This window comes from Drosophila suzukii, chromosome Y (genome assembly GCF_043229965.1).
Source record: "Drosophila suzukii chromosome Y, CBGP_Dsuzu_IsoJpt1.0, whole genome shotgun sequence".
Taxonomy (NCBI): domain Eukaryota; kingdom Metazoa; phylum Arthropoda; class Insecta; order Diptera; family Drosophilidae; genus Drosophila; species Drosophila suzukii.
The window spans coordinates 10,447,441-10,473,060 of NC_092085.1; the positions used below are offsets into that span (position 1 = coordinate 10,447,441).

Here is a 25,620-nt window from a genome sequence, read left to right on the forward strand (position 1 = left end):
TCGACGCGCCACTTGCGCGTCTCTTGAAGTAGGGACAAATACTCGCTGCTCCACCTTTTCCAGAAATGTTGTTGCATCTGGGTCTCCCGTTGCTATCTGCTGAGGCGTCCTTCGCGAAGATGAGTAATGTCAGGCTCAGGAAATTAAGTCTAGCTGGAACCCTTCAGGAAATGCGCCGGTGCTAGCACCTCAAGGCTTTCAGCATTTTGAAATTGGACAGAGTGGACGAGAATTAAGGATAGCAGAAATCTTATATGCAAGAGTTCTTAATTCATCGATGGCTAAGATGGATGCACCGAAGACTCTGTAGAAGTGAAATCTAGCTGACTTCACAGCAGCCTCCCATAAACCACCGAAGTGCGGCGCACGTGGTGGGATGAACTTCCAATCGATCCCATCAGCTAAACAGACGGAAGATATCGATGCTGTGTGCTCAAAAAGAGCTCTTTCAGCTCGGCAAGCTCGCTCTTTGCACCGAAAAAGTTTGGACCATTGTCGCTCCAAATTGTACGCGGACTGCCTCTAATGAATCTTCTCAGCGCTGCGATGAAAGAATCCGTCGTGAGATCCTGGAACACTTCCAAATGGCTTCATTCGGAAACATCGGACGCATTTGTTGATAACGCTAGCGACGAACTTGCGGCCTCCAATCGGCCAGTACCTTTGCCGTAATGCGGCAAGCAGCGCCTGCGATCCTCCATGCAAATATTTCTCATGATAATAAACGATGATCACCTTGGTGACTGGATGATCCTTGGGCAACAGTAACGGATGCCTCGTATCGTAGTCCAAGTTTGCGTTCTGAAGCCTTCCACCCACGCGAAGTAACCCATCGGAGCCGAGTATAGGCCTAAGCGAAACCAGCTTGCTTTTCTGTGGAAAGGGCTTACCCTGGCTAAGAGATCCATACTCCTTCGCCAAGTTAACCTGTTGGATGCTCCTCAAAAGAAGAACAGTTCCAGAGTTGATCTCCTCCACCGAAAGACGACCTTTTAACGGCGCAGATTTGGCTCTGCAATTTGAAATGAACCGATAAATGTATGCAAATACGCGCTGCAACTTATTGAAAGAGTTGAGGAATTTGCAATTTGATGAACTGTCTATGCAAACGGACCCAATTAGAGCCACAGAACGGCGCTCTGGAAGATCCTTTACTGGCAGGGACGGCCAATTCGACGAGCTTTGCAGAAGTAATGGAGGCCCGTTAGCCCAAAGGGAATGTTCCAACAATTCTCTTGGGGTACATCCTCGCCATACGACGTCTGCCGGATTCAAGTTTGTAGGAACGTGATGCCAAGTCATGTCTTTCGTCATCTCCTGAATTTTCAAAGGTTGCCGAATCCACGCCAACACAATAGACGAGTCCGACCAGCAATGAAAGGTGCAATCGAAGTCGATGGCTTCCTTGGCGTTTACGATTAGCTCAGCCAATAAGAGCGCTGCGGAAAGTTCTAATCTTGGAACTGTTAAGGCCTTCAATGGAGCTACCCTAGACTTGGCACAGAGCAGATTGACTTTCGATTCTCCATTGGTCTCCGATCGCAAGTATAGACACGCTCCATAAGCTGACATGCTAGCATCGCAAATGGGCTCTGGCAGTGCGTCATCCCAATCCACGTTCGCACTCCATATAGATTGCAGAAAAACCTTAGATTTTGTGATAATTGGAGTTATTAAACCGAGTGCATCATAGAATTTGGCAATCGTTCACAATGCAACCCGCTTAGTGGGTCGTTGATATGTTGGCAGTTGAGAAAAATTAAATAGGAGTTGATCAGAAGATGGATAAATTTCCACTCTCAAGAATTGATGACATTTTGGATCAGCTGCAAAATATTTTTCATGCCTTGACTTAAGAGATATAACGTCATTTTTAACGAGCAACGGCTAGTATCGCTTCACGCGATTACCTTTCGGATTAAAAATAGCGCCTAATTCATTTCAGAGAATGATGATTATTGCATTCTCTGGGTTAGAACCTTCACAAGCATTTCTTTATATGGATGACTTAATAGTTATAGGTTGTTCCGAGAAACATATGCATAAAAACTTAACAGACGTTTTTGAGAAATGCAGGAAATACAGTCTAAAGTTACATCCAGAAAAATGTTCATTTTTTATGCATGAAGTGACTTTTCTCGGTCATAAATGCACAGATAAAGGAATACTTCCAAACGACAAGAAAGATGACGTCATTATGAATTACCCTGCGCCGCACAATGCGGACAGCGCTAGACGATTTGTATCATTTTGCAATTATTATAGATGCTTCATAAAAAATTTTACCGAATATTCACGGCACATGATTATGTAAAAAGAATGATCCTTTTGAATTGACAGATGAATCCCAAAACGCATTCCAATACTTAAAAATAAAACTAATGGAACCTACTTTGCTAGAATATCCCTATTTCAGCTCTCGAATATTTTTAGGGATCGGATATTTTACAATTGTAGAAATTTTTTCGGGATCGGTAACCGAGAAAGTTTGTTTCTAATTTAAAGAACTTTTTCAATCGAAATTTTTATGTTTGAGTTCAGCAAAATTTTAATAATGACAATTAAGTCTTTGTAGTGTTGCTCAATTGTTTTTCAAAATATAATTATGTCATCCAAATAAACATGACATGTTCTACCAACTTGTTCTCTCAAAATATCGTCCATCGCTCGTTGGAATATTCTAGGAGCGTTTGTCAAACCGAAAGGCATTCTTAGGAAATCGTATTTCCCATTATTTATTGAAAATGAGGTTTTCTGAATGTCAGGTTCGTTTATGAGAATCTGAAAAAATCCAGATTCCAAGTCAATTGTTGAAAAGTATTTGGCTTTTCCGAGATTAGATAAAAACACTGAAGGGTCCTGCATTCGATACCTATCTATAAAGCAGTGGTCGGCACACACATACCATCACAAGTTTGCCTTGCATTAGTGTGAGTGTAACAAACACGAAGTTTGCGCGCGGCGTGCTGTAGCGAGACGTTTCTCTGCTTTGCACTGAGATCCTCTGCCGCAGCAACAAAAAAGCGCGCCGAAGTTGAGAAAAAATGACCCGAAGACCCATGCCGAAGTCACACGAACATGTACGTTATACGTGAGCGAGCAGAGGATCTGCAGAACACTTCCCTATGCTCACTAGATAGGCCGCTGCCGACCACTGCTATAAAGGCTCTTCATTGATAAATTTTAATATTTCATTCTCCAGATCTTTTCTGTGATCAGCAGGTGATATTTGTATGTTGTTTATTTTTTGATTGTCGGATAGTTCAGCAACGGCGTGTTCAGAATTTTTCAATTCCAAACTTTTATTCTTGTCGGATTTTTCAACGACAGCGCGTTCGGAATTTTTTAATTCCCAACTTATATTTTTGTCGGATTTTTCATCGACGGTGTGTTCAGAAATGTTTAATTCCAAACTTTTATTTTTGTCGGATTTTTCAGGATTTGTATATCCCAAACTAAATTCACTTTGATTACCCATTTCAGATTCGGATCTGATTTGAGCTTTTTCATCAAAGTATTTTTATACCCGTTACTCGTAGAGTAAAAGGGTATACTAGATTCGTCGGAAAGTATGTAACAGGCAGAAGAAAGCGTTTCCGACCCCACAAAGTATATACGAGTATATTCTTGATCAGGATCACTAGCCGAGTCGATCTAGTCATGTCCGTCTGTCCGTCTGTCTGTCCGTCCGAATGAACGCTGAGATCTCGGAAACTATGGGAGCTACGCTATTGAGATTTGGCGTGCAGATTCCTGAGCTTCTTACGCAGCGCAAGTTTGTTTCAGCAGAGTGCCACGCCCACTCTAACGCCCACAAACCGCTCAAAACTGTGGCTCCTACAGTTTTGATGCTAACATAAAAATTTTAACTGAGGTGTATTGTTCTCATCAATACCTATCGATTGACCCAAAAAAAGGTTTGCCACGCCCACTTTAACGCCCACATACCGAGAAAACCTGTGACTTCCACAATTTTTATGCTAGATTAAAAATTTTAACTGAAATGTATTGGTCACGCCCATAACGCTTAAGTCTGTATACCGCCGGTAGGTGGCGCATTTAATCTCGCTTTGCTACTTGCATATCTCTATTTAGCTGAGTAACGAGTATCTGATAGTCGAGGTACTCGACTATAGCGTTCTTCCTTGTTTCAGTATAAATTCTTTTAATGGAAGAATGGTGTTTTCTTCCTTTAGAGCATGTTGGTTTAAAATGTTTCCATTTTACCATTTCACTAGCCGAGTCAATCTAGCCATGTTCGTCTGTCCGTCTGTCCGTCTGTCCGAATGAACGCTGAGATCTCGCAAACTATGAGAGTTACAATACTGGGTATAGGAACGCAGATTCCTGAGATTCCTGCGCAGCGCAAGTTTGTTTCAGTAGAGTGCCACGCCCACTCTAACGCCCACAAACCGCCCGAAACTGTGGCTCCTACAGTTTTGATGCTAGAATAAAAATTGCATATCTCTATTTAGCTGAGTTACGGGTATCTGATAGTCGAGGTACTCGACTATAGCGTTCTTCCTTGTTTCAGTATAAATTTTTTTAATGGAAGAATGGTGTTTTCTTTCGTTAAAGAATGTTAGTTTAAAATGTTTCCATTATCATAATTTAATTTTTCTTCTATTCCATTATATTTAATAACTCCCTTAGCTCTTTAATCACAGCTCCTATTTTTATACCCGTTACTCGTAGACTAAAAGGGTATACTAGATTCGTCGGAAAGTATGTAACAGGCAGAAGGAAGCGTTTGAGACCCCATAAAGTATATATATTCTTGATCAGGATCACTAGCCGAGTCGACCTAGCCATGTTCGTCTGTCCGTATGAACGCTGAGATCTCGGAAACTATGAGAGTTACAATACTGGGATTATGCACGCAGATTCCTGAGATTCCTGCGCAGTGCAAGTTTGTTTCAGTAGAGTGCCATGCCCACTCTAACGCCCACAAACCGCCCAAATCTGTGGCTCCTACAGTTTTGATGCTAGAATAAAAATTTTAACTGAAATGTAATTTTCTCATCAATACCTATCGATTGACCCAAAAAAAAGTTTGCCACGCCCACTTTTCGTAAAAAGTATATCGCGTATCAAAAATAGTTATCATATAATAATATTTAATTATTGAATATTGATTCACTGTGGATACTCTTTTGTATATTGGAAGCTCATTCTTATTTTTATAAATTCCTGTTTTAATATAACACGAGGTTGCCCCAGTGTCAATTAATATTTTTATACCCTTGCAGAGGGTATATTGATTTCAGTCAGAAGTTTGCAACGCAGTGAAGGAGACGTTTCCGACCCCATAAAGTATATATATTCTTGATCAGCATGACTAGACGAGTCGATCTGTCCGTCTGTCCGTCTGTCCGTCCGTTTCTACGCAAACTAGTCTCTCAGTTTTAAAGCTATCGGGCTGAAACTTTCCCAAAAGTCTTATATTTTTTGCAAGTAGTATATAGGTCGGAACCTGCCGGATCGGACATCTATATCTTATAGCTCCCATAGGAATAACAGGAAAAACAAATTTAAAAAAATTATATCTTTGGTGTTTTTTGGCATATAACCCCCTAAGCTTGGAAATAACATTTTTTAATTAGTTTTGAATTTCGAATTTAATTTTATCAAAATCGGAAGACTATATCATATAGCTGCCATAGGAACGGTCTTAAAATTGGTGGAAAAATAATATGAAACAAATTATAGCTTCGGTGTTTTTCAACATATAACCTCCAACGCTTGGAAATAACATTTTTTAATTAGTTCTGAATTTTGAATTTAATTTTATCAAAATCGGACGACTATGTCATATAGCTGCCATAGGAACGATCGGAAAACTGGTAGGAAAATAATATGAAACAAATTATAACTTCGGTGGTTTTTAGCATATAACCTCCTACGCTTGGAATTAACATTTTTTAATTAGTTCTGAATTTTGAATTTAATTTTATCAAAATCGGACGACTATGTCATATAGCTGCCATAGGAACGATCGGAAAACTGGTAGGAAAATAATATGAAACAAATTATAACTTCGGTGGTTTTTAGCATATAACCTCCTACGCTTGGAATTAACATTTTTTAATTAGTTCTGAATTTCGAATTTAATTTTATCAAAATCGGACGACTAAATCATATAGCTGCCATAGGAACGATCGGAAAATTGGTAGGAAAATAATATGAAACAAATTATAGCTTCGGTGGTTTTTAACATATAACCTCTTACGCTTGGAATTAACATTTTTTAATTAGTTCTGAATTTCGAATTTAATTTTATCAAAATCGGACGACTATTTCATATAGCTGCCATAGGAACGATCGGAAAGTTGGTTGGAAAATAATATGAAACAAATTATACCTTCGGTGTTTTTTGACATATTATCTTATACTATAGGGAATATCATTTTTTGTGTTTTTAAATTTAATAATTATAGCTGCAAGGGTATATAAGCATCGGCTTGCCGTAGCTAACTTCCTTTCTTGTTTTGTTTGAACTTACTTGTTCTGGCTATAATTATTATTTGGATATTTATTATAGCTTTGATTATAGCCGTTGTTAGCTCTATTCTGAACCTGGATAGACTCGTCTACCTCCATTGGTTCTGGCTTATTTTGTGGCTGCCTATAAGTGTTCCACTGATTTTGTTGGTTATTATTAAATCTACCCTTCCAAATTATTATTAAATCTACCCTTCCAAAAATTATTTTTGTTCTGATTATAATACCCATAAGTATTTTTGTTTTGGTTGTTGTCATGATTAAACCTTAAATTATTATTGTTTCGCTGGTTATTGTAATTGTTGTTGTGTTGTCTTGCCTTGTGATTGAAATGTGTTTGAGCATTTCCACCAGAGTTTGGCTCACTATTTTTTCTTTGAGTAGTTGAGAAACTATTTGCGAAATGCGCCCACATGTTGTTGCTTTCCAATTCCTATGCATTCGGTGGGTCAAGTGGATTCATTTGGGCGTTGAGGCCGGTAATGAAAACTCTAAGAGCAGTCTTCCTATGTTTTTCATTCATTTCTGCTGTTATCGGTTTGTTTCTACCGTAGGTCATAATTGTTTTATTAATTAGTAGAGTTAATTTTCTATTAACTGTACCATAATAATCCATAATGGATAATTTTCGCTGACTCAAAACACTTAGTTCCTGTTCAATAATATGAATAGGACGTTTGTCGCTAAAGACAAAGTCAAGTCTGGCCATTATGGCATCGAAATTTAATACCGTACCGTTATGGGTTAAGGCATCGTTTGCCGATCTCTACCTTTAATGGATTCAATTCAAAATTTACAATTTGTTTAATTAAATCGCCTACATTTAACATGGTATTGTTTGTAATCGCCTGATGATGTTCTTGAGGCGAACTTATGTGGAGTCTTTTATTTGCTCCGTTCTGGCTTGTTGATGGTTCTGACATTTTGAGAATATTTTCGAAATCAGAAATTAATTCTTCCACTTTGTATAATTATATTTTTTTTACAAATTTCCTATTAAATAATAATAATAAAAAAAAGATTATATCGCTCACGAATCGTCCTTCTTATTTTTCTTGTCGTTGTTTTTGGGGTTGTCGTTTTTCTTAGATGATGATCCTGCTTGGGGTCTTCCTTCTTTCTTCGGGTTTTTAAATTGGTGTCTTCCCTCTTTCTTCAGTGTTTATTCCTTGGCGAGGGATTGCCCTTCAGCCTTTATTCTTTAAATGTCTTTTTGTTGATGATTTCGAAGATTTGTTTGCAATATTTTTTTAATTAAATTGTTTTTCAAAATGGTTATTTGTTTTGATGAATTTTGTTGTCACTTTTTAAATTTTTTATATTGTTCGAGCATTGAATTTATGTTACGAACACTATTTTGTAATGTGAGATTTTAAGGGGATTATTCCATTAATTATTTTCCACCTTATTATTTTTTGATCAACACAAACTTTTTATTTTTTTGCCGGTTGTATAGAGTTTAAGGGGATTATTGCATTTATTAATTTCCACCTTATTTTTATCAACACAGGCTTTATATGTTCGTCGGTTGTATCGGGTTGTTGGCCGCGCTAAATTCCTTTTTCACTTTTAAAATTTTTTGGGGTTTATTTAAGAGCTTTACTTTAGAATTTTTTAATCACACGGCCCCACGTTGGGCGCCAATTAAGTTTCTCAATAGTGAATTGATTAAAAAAATTTATTTTTATTTTTAACAATCACTTATTGACTATTACAATTTTACAATAGGTCGAACTTATTTAATTCTCTGCTCTTGTATTTATTCTCGAATTATTGTTCTGCTCGATTCGGATCTCAAAAACGGACTGCCTGCTCTCTATTTCAATGATCAATAATCAAACCTCGGCTTAAGAGATTTTATCCCCAAAAATTGATAAATTGATTAAATTCGAAGTCCAATCTTGGCCGGAAATTGGTGTTCACATTAGCGGAGTTTAGGGACCGCTTTGGGGATCTTTTTGTTTACGTTAGCGGACTCGGGACTCGCTTTGGGGATCTTTTGTTTACGTTAGCGGACTCAGGGTTCGCTTGGGGCTCCGATTGTTTACAATATCGGTTTGGATGTTTACAGCATCCGTTTGATTCGGACTGCGTGAAATTGATCTGGGTGGGAATGATTTGGAGGCCTGCTTGGCAGAAATAGCTGACCACGGATTTATCTCGGGTCTGTCAGAGTTATTTGGAAATTAGCTCTCTGCTCAAAGTTGTTTATAAATTGGGTAAGAGCCCCTAAATAATGTGTCATATAACTTGCACGGATTTTTGGTCCTTTTACTCCAATTTCCCTTCTCTTTTGGCGCATAAAAATGCACTAAGAGAGAAAATGCTAGGATCAAAAAGCCCTCCCGCGCCCTTTCTATTGTTTTAGCAATTTAAATCATACATTAACCCGATCGGAACTAGGTAAATAAAACTGGTAGACCTATGAATTGGTGTTTGGGTATAGCCAAAAAGGGGAACAAAATTAAGTTGTTTATTATTCAATAGAGTAAGTTAGCCGCGCACTGTGCTTTCTTTTAGCGTTGGCAGCGCTTTTCACTCTTATCTTTTTGTCCCGCTTTTGTTTCAGGCGCAGGCTGAATGGAAGAGAGAGCAATACATAAAACAGATTGAAAACATTTATATTAATGTATGTTTGTTAAGCATCAACAGACAGCAAAATAATAGCAATAAGTAAATTGGCCAGAACACAGACGGGAGAAGGACAAATAGTTAAATTTGTCAAATATTCAATAGAATATGTTAGCTGCGCACTCTGTTCTCTCTTTGCGTTGGCAGCGCCTTACATTATCATTTTTTTGTCACGCTTTTGTTTCTGTTTGCGCCGAGAAAGAGAGAGCAAAACATACATAGTTTAAAAGAGTTATATTCGCCGCGCAATTCATCTTGCAACTGTTTACACGCAAACATACATACATAAACATAAGTGATTTTCTGGCCCTAACGTTATTGCTTTTCCTAACTCCTTGGGATGTTTGTAGGCGGAGTGGAGTGGAGTGGGAGTGGCAAAGATTTTATGGGACAGTCTATAGGCATTGGCTGAAACAGTGCCTATGCATATGTGATAAAAGACATAACAAAACGATTTAAATTGCTTGAAAAGGTTAATTTACGTTAGGAATATCACTTTTAAATTGGAAGACTTGAAAAATTCGCAAAAGTCGCATTCGGCACACGGGCAGTAGATTCGCTTACGATGGTTACTCGTAGACTAAAGAGATAACAGAAGATTTACAGCGCTGTAAAGTTTTTGTCCGCCAATTTTACGTGCACGGATTTTCGAAATATACTTCTCTTTTGGCGCATAAAAATGCACAAAGAAAGAAAATGCTAGGAGAAAAAAGCCCTCCCTCCCGCGCCCTTTCTATTGTTTTTCCAATTTAAATCATACATTAACCTGATCGGAATTTGGTAAATACAACTGGTAGACCAATGAACTGGTGTTCGGGTAGAGCCAAAAGGGGAACAAATTAAGTTGTTTATTGTTCAATAGAGTAAGTTAGCCGCGCACTGTGCTCTCTCTTAGCGTTGGCAGCGCTTTTCATTCTCATTTTCTTGTCTCGCTTTTGTTTCAGCTTGCGCCGAGAAAGAGAGAGCAAGACATAACATACTAATAACATTTATGTTAATGTACAATGTATGTACATGTAAACAACCTTTAGGCGTATTGTGTATATAATGCACATAGCTTAAAAGAGTTATATTCGCCGCGCATTTCAGTTTGCAACTATTTACATGCAAACAAACATCCTTGCTTTCCCTAACTTCTTGGGATGTTTGTAGGCGTTGGAGTGGGCGTGGCAAAGATTTTATGGGACAGTCTATAGGTATTGGCTAAAACAGTGCATATGCATATCTGATAAAAGACAACAAAACGATTTACAAATCTGTAAAGTTTTTCGCACCAATTTTACGTGCTCGGAATGGTCGGTCCTTTTACGTCTCATTTGGCCCATGTGAATGCAATGCGGTAAGAGAAAACGGAATGAGCGAAAAGCCCTCCCTCCCGCGCCCATACCATTGTTTTTCAGGCACTTAAATCTTATATTAACCTAATCGGAATTAGGTAGAGAACATGGGAGTCTAAAACGACGAGCAAAACATAAAATAGACTGAAAACATTAATATTTATGTATGTTTGCTTAATATGAACAATTTTAGAGCCTATAATGTTTTCTTCAATTTAAATGTTTGCGTTATTTGTTCAATAAAATGTTTGGACAAATAGATTTGTTGAAAAAAGTTATAATCGCTGCTTAATTCAGTTTGCAACTATTTACATAAAAACATGCAGAAACAAAATGATGTAAACATATGTACATTGTCTGAGTGACGTCTGACGTCATTGCTTTTCTCAACTCCTTGGGCGGTTTGTGGTCGTTGGAGTGAACTGGTTATTTTTTTTTACAATCAAAGGCATTGATTAAACATACAAATAACATAAATAAACACACATATATTTCAAAAGACAACATAAATATTTACAGCGCTGTAAAGTTTTAGCCCGCCAATTTAAAGTGGACGGATTTCTGTCGTTTTCCCTTACATTTACTTCTCTTTTGGCGCATAAGAATGCACTGAGAAAGAAAAAAACGTAAAAAGCAAATGCCGTTCCTTCCCGCGCCCTTGCTGTTGCTTTTCAGCAATTTAAATCTAACAATACTCAGAATTAGGTAATTGAAATTGGTAGACCAATGAATTGGTGGTAGAGTAGAGAGCAGCACTAAATTGTTAATTATTCAATAGAATAAGTTAGCGCTTATCCTTCTCTTTTTTTTGTCCAGGTGTCTCTTAGCGTTGGCATATACGCTATGGGTAGTTCGACTCCATCCTCATTTTCTTGAGCTAATACACAGCCGAGCCCGTACCGGCTTGCATCGCAAAGCAGAATGAAAGGTTTCATAAAATTTGGTGTCCTCAAGATTGGAGATGAGACTAATTTGGTTTTTAGCTGGTTAAAGGCGTCCTCTGTCGCTTTAGTCCACGACAGAACTTTATTTTTCTTGAGCAGATCAGTTAGCGGAACGGCTATTGTGGCATAGTTATCCACAAAGCGACGGTACCAACCTGCTAGACCAAGAAATCTGCGCAATTGTTTGACGGTTGTAGGTGCAGGGAACTTTTCGATTGCACTTACTTTGTCCGGGTCAACTTTCAGCTCACCGTGACCAATGACAAAACCTAGGTACTTAATTTCAGTCATACAGAACTTTGATTTGGCTATGTTTATTGTCAGGTTCGCATCACGAAGATAGCCTGCGATTTCTTCTAACAGCTTCATGTGCGACTCGAAATCGTCAGACAAAACCAAGAGGTCGTCCAAATAAACGAATACTCTCGTCCGCATTTTCGCTGGAATAACCAAATCCATTAGTCTACACAGAGTTTGAGCAGCGTTACATAGACCAAAAGGCATCACCTTATATAGATACAAGGGCCTGTTAGGTATTGTAAATGCCGTACACTGCCTGGACTTTTCCTCGAGCGGTATTTGCCAGAAAGCGTGTTTCATATCAAGGCCTGTGATATAGCGCGCGGGAGGCAATCGGCTAAGTATCCCGTCTATGTGCGGTAGTGGATAGGCGTCCCTTGTAGTTAACTTATTCACTTCTCTAGAATCGAGACACAAGCGAACTTTCTGTCCTTTCCTCACGAGAACACAGTTACTGCTCCATGGGCTTTTGGATTCTTCAATCACGCCTAACGCTAACATATTCTTTAACTCAGAAAACATAAGATCCTCTTTGGCCGGTTTACTGGTTTCGCGTCCGCTACATCAATAATATGTTCCATCAGATGTGTTCGACCTAGACCGTTCTTTCCATAAGATGGTAATTTATTTATGACTAAGTCTAGTCTTTCTTTTTGCTATGCTGACAGCACGTGAACTTTGGGCGACTCAACGGCTACGTCTTCTCGACCTACGTCTAACTCTGAAACGGAGTAATCAAGGTCTGGTATAACAAAAAACTGTACCGGCTTGGTAATTTCACGATAGGTAATTTCACACTCAAGTCTTCCGACAACTTAACACTCGTCATTGTTTGCTGTTCGAATCTTGCCAGAACACTTGCGCTTTTTGGGATGCTGTCCCAATACTTTTGCTGCTGTACCATCGATGCAACTTATGGAAGCACCTGAGTCCAATAGAGCCACATAGTGATGACCAGCTACGTAAGCGCAGCATAAAGCATAAAGAGTGCGGAGATCAGCTTTTGGCGACTTCCTTGAACTCTCTTCCAAAAACTTCGCAATCGCTTGGTTGAACGCTTGGTTTTATGCACGCGAATGCAAGAACTGATGTCTCCGAAGATCCGTGTTCTAGCAGCTGCAGAACGTGCTGCTCTAATATGATATGGCTGTGGGTTGGTTGATTGACTTGTCTGGGACAAATTCTACTAATATTTCTGTTTGGGTACCACTATCGGATTTTACTGCCTCGGATGCGACGTGTGGTTCTTGACCGACGCATCCATAGTGTAGTTTCCCGAAGGGTTGCACTTTTGGCATTTGGGCTTGTACGTGTTCTTCGCTCCACATCCGTAACAAAAGATGGTCCGAGCTTCGAAACACTCATCAAAACGATGACCTAGCATATCGCAGTTCCAACACTTCAATTGCTTGCGTTGTATCGCTGCCACTTTAGCTGATTCGCTGTCGTCAAAATCTTGTTGTATGAAAACTACTCTTCATTGTTTGTGCTTTCATCTGTCTACAAAATTGTTCATGACTTCTTCCCTGAGCTGAGCTAACGTAACTATACGTAAATGCACAAGTTCGGACCGCAGAGATGGATTTAAATGTCGTATGAAAAGCCTCACTAACGATTCTTCTGAGATCGGAGTACTCAAAGGAGTCTTTCCACCTGAAATTGGTAATCCTCAAAAGACTCTTTTTCAGCTTGACGCTTGCTGTTTATAAGCTCCCAAATGTCCATATCGTTGTCGCTCTCCTTGAACTTATTTCGGAACTCTCTACAAAACTCTATCCAATTAAATTGATGGCATGAACGATGGAACTTCCAGTACCATTCGATGGCCTTCCCCACGAAAAATAAATGTAAGTGGTCACACAAAAGCTGACGATCTCCATTTAAATTTTGCTGAGCTAATGCTTGCACACGATACAGGAATTCTTCGGTCTGTAACCCGTCTTTGGATCCACCAAACTTGATGTGGCAGCATTGAATGATGTTCGGCACTTTTTCTGGCTGCACTGCGGAATTTGTCCTGCTAATGCGTTGAGCGTTTGGGTGAATGTCGTGATAAACTGTTCCTGCAGAGTGAACTTCCCCTGATTGACCATGCCTTTCATCCAACCTCCTACTTGGGGTTTGAGCGGAACTAGCAATTACTAGCGGAGTAATCAAGGTCTGGTATAACAAAAAACTGTACCGGCTTGGTAATTTCACGATAGGTAATTTCACACTCAAGTCTTCCGACAACTTAACACTCGTCATTGTTTGCTGTTCGAATCTTGCCAGAACACTTACGCTTTTTGGGATGCTGTCCCAATACTTTTGCTGCTGTACCATCGATGCAACTTATGGAAGCACCTGAGTCCAATAGAGCCACATAGTGATGACCAGCTACGTAAGCGCAGCATAAAGCATAAAGAGTGCGGAGATCAGCTTTTGGCGACTTCCTTGAACTCTCTTCCAAAAACTTCGCAATCGCTTGGTTGAACGCTTGGTTTTATGCACGCGAATGCAAGAACTGATGTCTCCGAAGATCCGTGTTCTAGCAGCTGCAGAACGTGCTGCTCTAATATGATATGGCTGTGGGTTGGTTGATTGACTTGTCTGGGACAAATTCTACTAATATTTCTGTTTGGGTACCACTATCGGATTTTACTGCCTCGGATGCGACGTGTGGTTCTTGACCGACGCATCCATAGTGTAGTTTCCCGAAGGGTTGCACTTTTGGCATTTGGGCTTGTACGTGTTCTTCGCTCCACATCCGTAACAAAAGATGGTCCGAGCTTCGAAACACTCATCAAAACGATGACCTAGCATATCGCAGTTCCAACACTTCAATTGCTTGCGTTGTATCGCTGCCACTTTAGCTGATTCGCTGTCGTCAAAATCTTGTTGTATGAAAACTACTCTTCATTGTTTGTGCTTTCATCTGTCTACAAAATTGTTCATGACTTCTTCCCTGAGCTGAGCTAACGTAACTATACGTAAATGCACAAGTTCGGACCGCAGAGATGGATTTAAATGTCGTATGAAAAGCCTCACTAACGATTCTTCTGAGATCGGAGTACTCAAAGGAGTCTTTCCACCTGAAATTGGTAATCCTCAAAAGACTCTTTTTCAGCTTGACGCTTGCTGTTTATAAGCTCCCAAATGTCCATATCGTTGTCGCTCTCCTTGAACTTATTTCGGAACTCTCTACAAAACTCTATCCAATTAAATTGATGGCATGAACGATGGAACTTCCAGTACCATTCGATGGCCTTCCCCACGAAAAATAAATGTAAGTGGTCACACAAAAGCTGACGATCTCCATTTAAATTTTGCTGAGCTAATGCTTGCACACGATACAGGAATTCTTCGGTCTGTAACCCGTCTTTGGATCCACCAAACTTGATGTGGCAGCATTGAATGATGTTCGGCACTTTTTCTGGCTGCACTGCGGAATTTGTCCTGCTAATGCGTTGAGCGTTTGGGTGAATGTCGTGATAAACTGTTCCTGCAGAGTGAACTTCCCCTGATTGACCATGCCTTTCATCCAACCTCCTACTTGGGGTTTGAGCGGAACTAGCAATCTGCATATTTGCTACCTGTGTCCTAATGAAATCAGATAGTTCTTGTCTGAGGTTCAGTTGTTGCGCCTGCATGGCTGTTTGTACTACTCGCTCTATTTCCTCTAAATTCTCTGCCCTAGCAGTATCTATTATCGAGACTGTGTCCAGACTACGTCCGTGGTGACTCGCTGGGTTATTGCGATTTGATCTCAGTGTCATTCCTGTTCGCGGTCCAGCGCCTCTGCGTTGACCTGTATTTCTTCCTCTTCTTCCACCTGTCCTTCCTCTGTTCACATCATTGCGATACTGCCGTTAGCAGCGTTAGCTTCTCCTGTCCTTCTATCAGCAGCTGACAACTCTGTTGTTTGGCATAGACAACTGTTGTACAGTACACTCCCTGTTACACACCGGACATCCGTGAAAATCAAGTATATAATCCCTGATCCACTGTTGGTGGAATGTATGACCGCATGGGGTAGATGCTGTTATATCGTTCGCGGTCAATGGCTGCGTACAAGTCGTACACGATGTAATCTCACCGCCTGTTGCGGCTGGTACATCGAGATTGCTGTGACGCAATGACATCTTCACCAAACACTAGTTTCTTGAGTTTGTTGTGTAAAACATTAACTGGATCGTGATTGATATTACTACAAGTTCCTGCTCGCTATATAAATTAAACTCTCTAATGTTCCTTAATTGCTTGGCAAAAAAAATAAAATAACACTAACTAAAATTGTTTTGAATGCTTACTCCCCGAGTCACGTGCTCTGAACCGGTCAAAGATCGAAGTTCCTCCGATACTTTGCAATTCCGTTGCTCAGACGATCGTGATCTAAGAGTAAGTCTAAAGAAATTCCATTGAAATGAGATCTCAAGTAACCTGTTGGTTCTGGTCTATTCCGTAATAACTCGAAATACAATCGCAATTCCTAGAGACCTTGTTTACCGACATCCATATTCACAAATACATTTGTTTAATCCGCTGCCTAATGGGAGGCAGCCAAAGGTGAAATTTGCCCTTGTGCAAGTGCCAGTGGTTGTTGTTATTGCACCGCCTCTGCCCCTGTGCAGATGGCGGAGCTTGATCCAAAAATTAAAACGACGGAGTCAATGATACCCTGCAGTACCATTCAGCGCTTATTGAGCACTCAATCACTGCAAAAAGTTCATCACTCAGCGCTCAATGAGCGCACAATTTGTATGGAGCTATGTGCTGAAATTAACATAGGCATGTCCTAGGGTTCATCAGTGCTCAAAAAATAGCACTCATTGAGCGCTTTTTTGAGCACCCTCTTGAGCGCTCGATTGAGCAGCTGAAAAAGCACACGTTCAGCACATGTTGAGCGCTCGATTGAGCAGCTGAAAAAGCACACGTTCAGCACATGTTGAGCGCTCGATTGAGCAGCTGAAAAAGCACACGTTCAGCACATGTTGAGCGCTCGATTGAGCAGCGATAAAAGCACACATTCAGCACACGTTGAGCGCTCATTCAAGCAGCGAAAAAACGCACTTTCAGCGCACGTTGAGCGCTTAGCAGCAAAAAAAATTTCAGTTGTAATTTTTATTTTTATTTGTTTATTTTAAAAATTGCGCTCGGGGGTTTCCGGTGTTATCGGGGTCGCTGACACCTCCTCCTCAGCATCTGGTTTTTAACGCACCGCATTGCCTTCTGCAGCGCCTTTTCGGGAGGCTCCGAGGGATCGACCAGGGCGATTGCATCTAGTATTAGAAAAAAATTAGTTTTAAAAATAAAACAAGACGAGAATAAAAACGAGTGACCGAAAGTAATCGTTATTTGTAAGATTTATTTATAATAAAAGAAATGTTATCTTTGGCATTCAATGTAAAAATCCCAGAAGTCTTTTAAAAATTAAACTTACAAACAATAGTTACTTTCAGCCTCAATAAAAACTTACTTAATAAGTAAGTTGTGGGACAGAACAAGTTCCTCGGATAATATGCTTAAGATGGAACGATTTAGCCTTCCATTTTTTTATAGATTTACCTTCAGCCTTGTCTAAAAATATAAGAAAATGCAAAAAATATCGAGAAGAAATTAGCAAACTTTTGTTTTCGGTCACTTGATTTATTTTATTTTGTTGTAAACAATTATTACGAAAAATAAACCACACATTATTTATGTATTTTATATTATTTATTAAAACATTTATTTATTTTGCAGTTGCGGAAAAAAAATAACACTTTTCCAGGAACTGAAAATTGGAGATGTTTGAGATTTTTATTTAAATACGTACACAAAAGTAAGAATTGTTGTTAAATGTTATTAATATTCATTTTTATCGAATTTTAACCACAAATATAAGTTTTAAGAACAAACATCTCTTATTTTTTGTCCCTAGAAACTTTGCACTCATTAAGATTTTTAAATTCTTTCACAGATTTGTTTATTACATATATGCACCATTTGTTGCTTTTCACGTCAAAAATTAATATTTTTCACAGCTATTTTTTTTCCGCCACGTGCTATTTTGGGAATCTTGTATTTCCCTTATTTTAAATATAGATTATCTTGTTTTTTACTCTCACTGTTTTCAATATTATTAGTCTGCGACAGACTTACCTGGGAATCGTTTCTTTTTCACTTTTAAGGCACTAATTTAATTTAATTTAGTAAATTGCTGGTATGTTTGCTTCAACTTCTAACTCCTTCACTAAAGTAAACGCAAGTGAAAAGACGAAAAAAGGCGCGTGCCTTCCAGAAAAACAACAAGCAACAACAACAAAGGTTCCGCTAAGCCGTTGTTGTTTTTTTTGCATGTCCCGTTTGGTCTATGCATCTTGCACATAAAAGCAGGGTATTTATAGACATATTCGACTATGCAAATCGGTTTATAAAAATATACTTTTAAAACTTTACATATTATTAAATTATATTAATAAACATATAAATTTGTTTAAGAAATACAAATATTTTAAAACAGAAACCTATTATTTTAAATCGTTGTTTTAACATTTACGAACAAATGTCGCATTATTCAAAAGGCAAGGGTGCACAAAGGTCTATATATTTTAGTTGCTGGGCCTCCTTCCCTTCACGCGCACTTTTTCGTCTGAGACTTGACGAGAGAGGGAGAGCCCAAAATTACTTTTTTGTGCGTTCTCTTTGCGGACCCGACTGAGAGCGCGTCGCTTTGCCGCCGTTGCGCTCAGCTCTGCCGGCATCGCTGGCTTCTCTGCCGACGTCGCAGTCGGCTTCGTGATGATTGGGCGCCTAACTCAATTTTGGAACTGCAGGGTATTTACTTCACGAAGTTCTGTGTGAGACTGTATTCAGCTTTTGGTTATACACTTGGTTGGGCTGCGCATAACAAGAAAGCTTATGATTTACCGTTTTCATTGTGGATCATAATGCTTTACAATAGAGGGTAATCTTTTAGCATACAATTTCAACTAATATAAAGAGGCAAGCGTGAACATACTCCGCCCGTTGGAAGGACGGTCGTTCTTTCAAGATACAGGTGAGATAGGCAGGGGCGCAACCTTACGAATTGGACGACGAATGACTCCTTTTGCTGTCTTAATATCGACGACTCGGACTCTTCCGTCCGCTCCAGAGCAAGTATTGGTAATGGGTCCCAAGGGCAATTGCTGAGGTGAAGCGTTGTCTTCATGGATCATGACCAGCTGCCCCGGGACTATGTTCGCCCAGAATTGTTGCTTGATGTGGGTGACCCGTTGCCAACGTGTCAAGTGCGATAGGTTGCATTCCTCTAAACTTGGCTCTGGAAGTGCCTTTAAAGACGTTCCGACCAAAAAATGCGATGGAGTGAGGGCTTCTCCGAAGATTGCAGGTTCGTGTCCTGTCACGGTCGCCAATGTTTAAAGACGTTCCGACCAAAAAATGCGGTGGAGTGAGGGCTTCTCCATCGTTTGGATCTTCTGAAAGAGGCGCGAGGGGTCGTGAGTTGACAACCGCTTCAGCATCAACTGCGACAGTTTGGAGTTCCTCGTACGTCAGATGTGAGTGACCAGTGTTTTTTACCAATAAAAGCTTCATGGACTTTACCGCCGCCTCCCACAAGCCGCCAAAATGTGGTGCACAAGGTGGAATGAAGCTAAATTCTACGCCATTGGATGAGGTGAACATTTGTAGGTCCTTCAACGCTTGCTGGCTGAAGAGTTTCATTTTAAATTCCTCTAATTGAGTGCGGGTTCCAACGAAGTTGGTTGAGTTGTCGCAGAATATCCGATTTGGCAAACTTCTCCGCCCGATGAAGCGCTTTAAACAGAGAATAAAGGTATTAGTTGACAGATTAGATACAACTTCTACATGTACTGCTTTGGTGGCAAAGCAATCGAAGACGGCCATATATGTTTTGTATGGAGCCTTTCCGCGAATGCGATAGGACGTCAAAAATGGACCACACAGGTCGACTCCAGATACAGCAAAGGGTTTTGTGAGTGACAACAGGTCTCCAGGAAGTGACCCCATGATCTGGTCCAGCAAATGAGGCTTGTAATGATAGCAGTGGACACAGTTGCGCACCACTTTGCTAACTAGTCGACGAGAATTAACGATCCATACTTGGAGACGCAGGATTCCGATTAGAGCCTTGGGCCCTGCGTGCATGTTAGTATGGTGAAGAAATTCGACGAGTTTATATGTGAATTTGTGACCTTTTGGCAGTAAAAGTGGGTACTTGGCTTCTACCGGGATTTGCGCATTTTCTAGACGCCCGCCAACACGAATCAGTGTCACCGTGCGAGTTCCTATAGCTGATTCCGACAGAAAAGGTGTCAGCCTTTGAAGATCTGCGCTGAGGACCTTACCCTTCTGTAAACAATATATTTCCTTCCAATACGTTTGATGCTGAATAAGTCCTACAATAAACAAGAACGAGTGCTGCAACTCAGTTGCTGGCATTTCAACCGCTTGCGACACGCAGAGGTTTTTGCTTGCAGGGATCTTGTTAAACGCTCGCAAAACGTAAGCTGTGACTCGAAGAACACGATGATACGAAGAGATTCGATTCAGAATTTGATCAAGGATGTTTCCTTTAGATTCGGTGCATTTGAATGATGAAATTTTTCTTATTTCCAAATCCGCATCTATGGTTTCGATTTGGTCCAACGACTGCGGCCAAAGATGTTCTTCCAACTTAAGAAAGGTTGGCCCCGTAAACCAACTTGTATTTTGAAGTTCGCTGACCTTGCATCCACGAGATATGATGTCAGCCGGGTTTTCTTTTCCTGGCACATGACGCCAAGAAATGTTCGATGATTGAGTTTGAATTCCTGAGATCCGATTGGCTACAAAGCAATTTAATTGGGAAGAGTGCATGGTGAGCCAGCGTAATACGATTGTGGAGTCTGTCCAGAAAACAACTTTTTGTATGTTGCTGAACTTATATTTTATTTTGTTCCACGTATCACAAATAATTGATGCAGCACAGAGCTCTAGTCGTGGAAGAGAAAGGACTTTAATTGGGGCAACCTTTGACTTTGCTATGAGTAAATGCGATTCTACTGATCCATTTTGAATTGAGCGCAGATATATACAACAGCCATATGCACGCTGTGAAGCATCTGCGAATCCATGTATTTCGCAGTCATGTTTTGGGGAAAATCCTACATATCGGGGTATGGCGATTTGGTTTAAATTGTGCAAGTCAGGATAAATAGATTGCCAACGATCTATTAATTGTTGCGGCAGTATTTCGTCCCAGTCCAAATGACTCATCCACAGCTCCTGCACAAAAATTTTGCATCTTATAACCACTGGTCCTAACAAGCCAAGTATGTCATATACGCGTGCAATAGTTGAGAGAATGTTCCTTTTCGTCATAGCGTTAGTTTTTGGCAAATCGAACCGAAAGCAAAATTCGTCCACCTGGGGCCTCCACGACATTCCTAAGGTTTTTGTGATATCTTTGCTGTCTAACTTGAATCGATGCTAACTTGAATCGATGTTCTTTGATATTATCATCCAACTTGCAAAAATTCCATTTGGCTAACTCCAATCCGGCACAAGATAAGATTCCAGTAACTTGATCAATCTTCAATTTTAAATCCTCAATGCAGTCAGCTCCTGTAAGGAGGTCATCGACATACATCTCTTTAGATATAATTTCAGATCCTATCGAAAATTCTTTCCTATATTTCTCTGCTATGAAATGCAAACTTCTGATGGCCCATACGTGACAGTATTCAACTGATATAATTTCAACGGGTCAGAAATGTTGTGCCTCCACCAAATCAACTGAAACTTGCGGTCATGGGGATCTACAATGAATTGCCGATACATTTTTGTTATATCAGCTGTTACAGCATGCCTATACAACCTAAATGAAAGCAGGGTTAAGATAAGGTCTTGCTGAACTGTCGGTCCAACCATTAAAATGTTATTTAATGATACTCCTGTCGACGACTTCGCAGATGCGTCAAAAACTACACGCAACTTTGTTGTTGAGCTGTCTGGACGCAGTACAGCGTGATGCGGGATTACATAGTGAGGTTGGTTTGGGTCAATTCTATCTACAGGTTGCATGTGCCCCAGATCAATATATTCTTGCATGAAATCAGAATACATTTTTTTTTGATCGGGTAAACGTTGCAAACGACGCTCTATTTGCCAAAACCGTTGCTTGGCAATATCCACTGAACTTCCCAATTGTTGGGTAGATTTCGAATAGGGAAGCCGAACTTGAACTCGCCCATTCTCGAGAAAAGCAGAGTTTTTGCAGAAGTGGCGATCACATTCTTCCTCTTCAGTTGTGTATTGGTTTGGAGATGATTCTGGAAATGATTCGATTTCCCAAAACCTTTTTAGATTTTCATTCAGCTGTTCGGACTGCGAGATTTTGCACATAAGAACATTAGCCTTCGCCCTAGATTGCGGATTGTCAACAACTTGTCCACCAATAATCCATCCGAGTGTAGTGTTAAGAAGGCATGGCAGCCCAGGCCCCAGTGATAATTTTCCGCCAGTGAGCAATTCAAAGAATTCCTGGGTGCTTAGTAGAATGTCAATTTTTTGTGGTTTAAAAAACAATGGGTCAGCCAAATCTATTCCATCAGGGATTGACCACGTTGATGATTCTATTCGAGTGGCGGGTTGAGTCAATGCTATTGTTTTGGTAACAGCAAATTGCAATGACCATTCGTCAGCAGACAAACGTGAGCGTATGGTCGTCGAGACTGAGAACTGAAGTTTTGCTCTAACATCTCCTATACCAGAAACTTCAAAATGTTGACGCTTTCGCTGAAGTTGTAATTTGTTGGCCAAAGTATCTGTGATAAAGTTAATTTCCGAGCCAGAATCAAGCAAGGCCCTTGCCGGGTGGAACATTCCGTACTTATCCTGGACAAGAACTAAAGCGGTTGGGATAAGAGCTCGATTTGATTTACGAGAAAGACATGCGACTACCTGTGTGGAGCAACGAGGTTGCTCGTTTGTCTGTTCTACGTTTGATTGAGAAGTTTCTTGTGTTTCACTCCTGCGATGTAACGAAGAATGGTGCAACCCGCGACAAGTCCGACAGCGAAATTTTGAAGGACAGTCAGCTGCGATGTGGCCCTTATGAAGACAGTTTAAACATAGCGCTGCCTGTTTGATCCAAGCATGTCGCTTCTCATGTGGAAGTGCAAGGAACGAAGGGCACGATCCTAGATTGTGATCTGTAGAATCGCATTTTATACAACTCCCTCTAGCCGTTAGGAATGCCTTTTTGTGGGGGTGATTTAGTTTTTCTGAACGCTTATCATACTGCTTGAACTCCTGGCCTGGCTTTGCGCTGCATTCTAGAAACTGACAATGCCTACCTAATATGTTGTAGAAATTGTCCCAAGTTGGAAACTGCTCATAGTTCTGACCTCGATCTTAAGCATGTTTTGAATCTGAATCAACCTTTTGCAAAACGAGCTGAATTAAAATGGCTTCAAATGCATTTTGTTCGGTGCCAAGAGAGAGTAGTGAACCACGCAAAGCTGCCACTGTGTCTAAAATTTCTCGAAGGGATGAAGAATAAGATTTTCTCATTTGAGAAATGGCAAAAAGGCTAGATACATGTTCGAGTAAGATCAACACTTTTTTATCGTATCGTTCCTTAAGGCGCTCCAATGCCTTTTTGTAATTTTCTTCTGATACTTGAAATGCAGCCACTACACTTAATGCAGGACCAGAAAGACATCCGAGTAGATACGTAAACTTGTCAATATCAGACAGTGAAACATCATCATGAACCATATGATTGAAGGCTGCAATAAAACGGTTATACTCCCCATATTTTCCGTCAAATTTTGGTAGTTTTAGAGAAGGTAATCGATTATGGGAACTGGCCCCTAAGCATGTGGAATTTATCAAGACGGAGTCCTCAGGGCCAATGCGCTTGCTAACATTTGCACGTTTTAAAAGCGTAGATTTTGTTGCTATAAAATCTGCCTCAAACTGATCGCGAGAATCTTCTTCGAAGTCTATTTCTTCAATTTGCTGTTGAACTTGACACAATTGCCTAAAGTGCGATTCCAAAAGGGCCAAGTGACACTCTGCCGATGCAGCATCCATTGCTGTGTCTGCAACCGCTCGATTCGAAGTTCGTTGCATGTTTCGTTGCAGCAGAGTTCTTTTGCGCCTAAGTGCAGCTAGCTGTTCTTCTACAGATGGTTTGGTCATGTTTGCAAAGAGATGAACGATCAGCCAAACTGTAAGGAAAATGCGTTTGAGAAGCTTTGACAAGTTTTGAAACCCTACAACAGTTTTAGAGTAACTGCGAAACCTTTTAAAGTAAAACTGGGGTACAGCAAGCCTGCGTGTTCTGAGAAGATTTTACAACATAGGTTAAATAAATCACACCTATATATATAGATAAACCCAGACTTTCCTTTTCTTTTATTTGTATTATTTGCGTCCGAAAGATCAAATCACAAGTGAACTAGGTTAAATCTGCCGATTTAAAAGCTTACGTGCTCCAGAAAGTGTCTCAGGTGTACTGTTGACGTAATGGTGTGATGCCGTAAAGTCCAAGTTGAGATAACTTTCCAACTGATCCGCTTGAATTGTAGCTGCTACTGAATCCCTTGTGATCCCTCACAGCCTAGTTGTTAAGGTTTAGGACAGCTGTCCTGACACGGTCGCCAATGTTTAATTCGCTGCCTAATGGGAGGCAGCCAAAGGTGAAATTTGCCCTTGTGCAAATGCCAGTGGTTGTTGTTATTGCACCGCCTCTGCCCCTGTGCTTGATCCAAAAATTAAAACGACGTAGTCAATGATATTTACTTCACGAAGTTCTGTGTGAGACTGTATTCAGCTTTTGGTTATACACTTGGTTGGGCTGCGCATAACAAGAAAGCTTATGATTTACCGTTTTCATTGTGGATCATAATGCTTTACAATAGAGGGTAATCTTTTAGCATACAATTTCAACTAAAATAAAGAGGCAAGCGTGAACAACTTTCTTATTCTCGTTAACCTCCAATTCTACATTTTTACATGACCCCCTTGATCTGAGTGGTCGACCCGATCCGCAGATAGTCGAATCGTCGTCGCTGTTCCGGCCTCAAGATACAAGTGACCATTGAATAAACCGAGAAGAGAAAACTAAACTTCAGCAGACTCTAACAAATACTTTATTGAAAAGTGGTAAAACAATACGTGAAGTTAAACCTCCTCCTAGTAGCCTGCGCTTAGAAATCAACTAGAATCTAGGCGGATTCGGTTTCTAGGGACGTAAATATAGATTGTTTTGCCCCACGTTGGGTGCCATTTTTTCTTTTTTATGTAGTACACAGCTAGGGTTTTCAGACCTGCGTTCACTAGACTACGGATAACCTAGTGTATAGGAAGATTCGGGTTCGTGCACTTCTAGCATTGCTCGGTGCTAAGCTCGTCGGATTATCGTGGGATCTTCCTAGTCTTCTCTATAACACGCACCGTACTACGCGAAAAAAAGTTTTAAGTGCACTAAGCGGTAATCTAAAAGGATCGAACAAAAAAAATACTGGGTGTAAACGGACTCAAGGCACGCGGACGGACGTTGAAGGCACAAGCGAATCGGGAAACATTAAGAGTTAGGGTTGCTCGGTGATATTGCCGCCCCTTTCTGGACCCTCCATACCATGATAACTCGTGTGAAATTGTTTGCGGTTATCCCTTATTCAATGTTTATTCATTATTCACATTTTTACTTCATATAGAGTTTTTGGAAATAGATGTACCTGAAGCAACATGCAATCCGTACCTGAATACTCAACCCCTCTGTGATAATAGTTTTAGCTTTATATGTATAAACCAAAGTGATGTCCTAGCTAGTATTCTGCATGTCAAGTCTGATGCTGTTGGTCTCGATAATATGAGTCCAAAATTTGTTAAGCTTTTGCTCACCTTAATGTTGCCCCATATTACATATATTT

At 40.2% G+C, this 25,620-nt stretch overlaps 1 protein-coding gene and 1 long non-coding RNA gene across 5 annotated transcripts in view; one reads left to right on the top strand and one right to left on the bottom strand.

Moving 5' to 3' along the window:
• Nucleotides 1-25,620, top strand: part of Ppr-Y — a 1,017,876-nt gene that overhangs the window by 943,009 nt on the left and 49,247 nt on the right. The gene's annotated exons all lie outside the window — the stretch shown is intronic.
• On the bottom strand, nucleotides 16,805-18,499 carry LOC139353656 (uncharacterized). 3 transcript variants are annotated; one of them, XR_011604868.1, is made up of 3 exons: nucleotides 17,834-18,499; nucleotides 17,169-17,269; nucleotides 16,805-16,971 (listed from the first exon to the last, which is right to left on the bottom strand). It is a non-coding gene; the product is annotated as an uncharacterized lncRNA (long non-coding RNA). The 3 variants fall into 3 exon arrangements; XR_011604869.1 differs by lacking the exon at nucleotides 17,834-18,499 and adding an exon at nucleotides 17,665-17,764; XR_011604867.1 differs by lacking the exon at nucleotides 17,834-18,499 and adding an exon at nucleotides 17,508-17,658.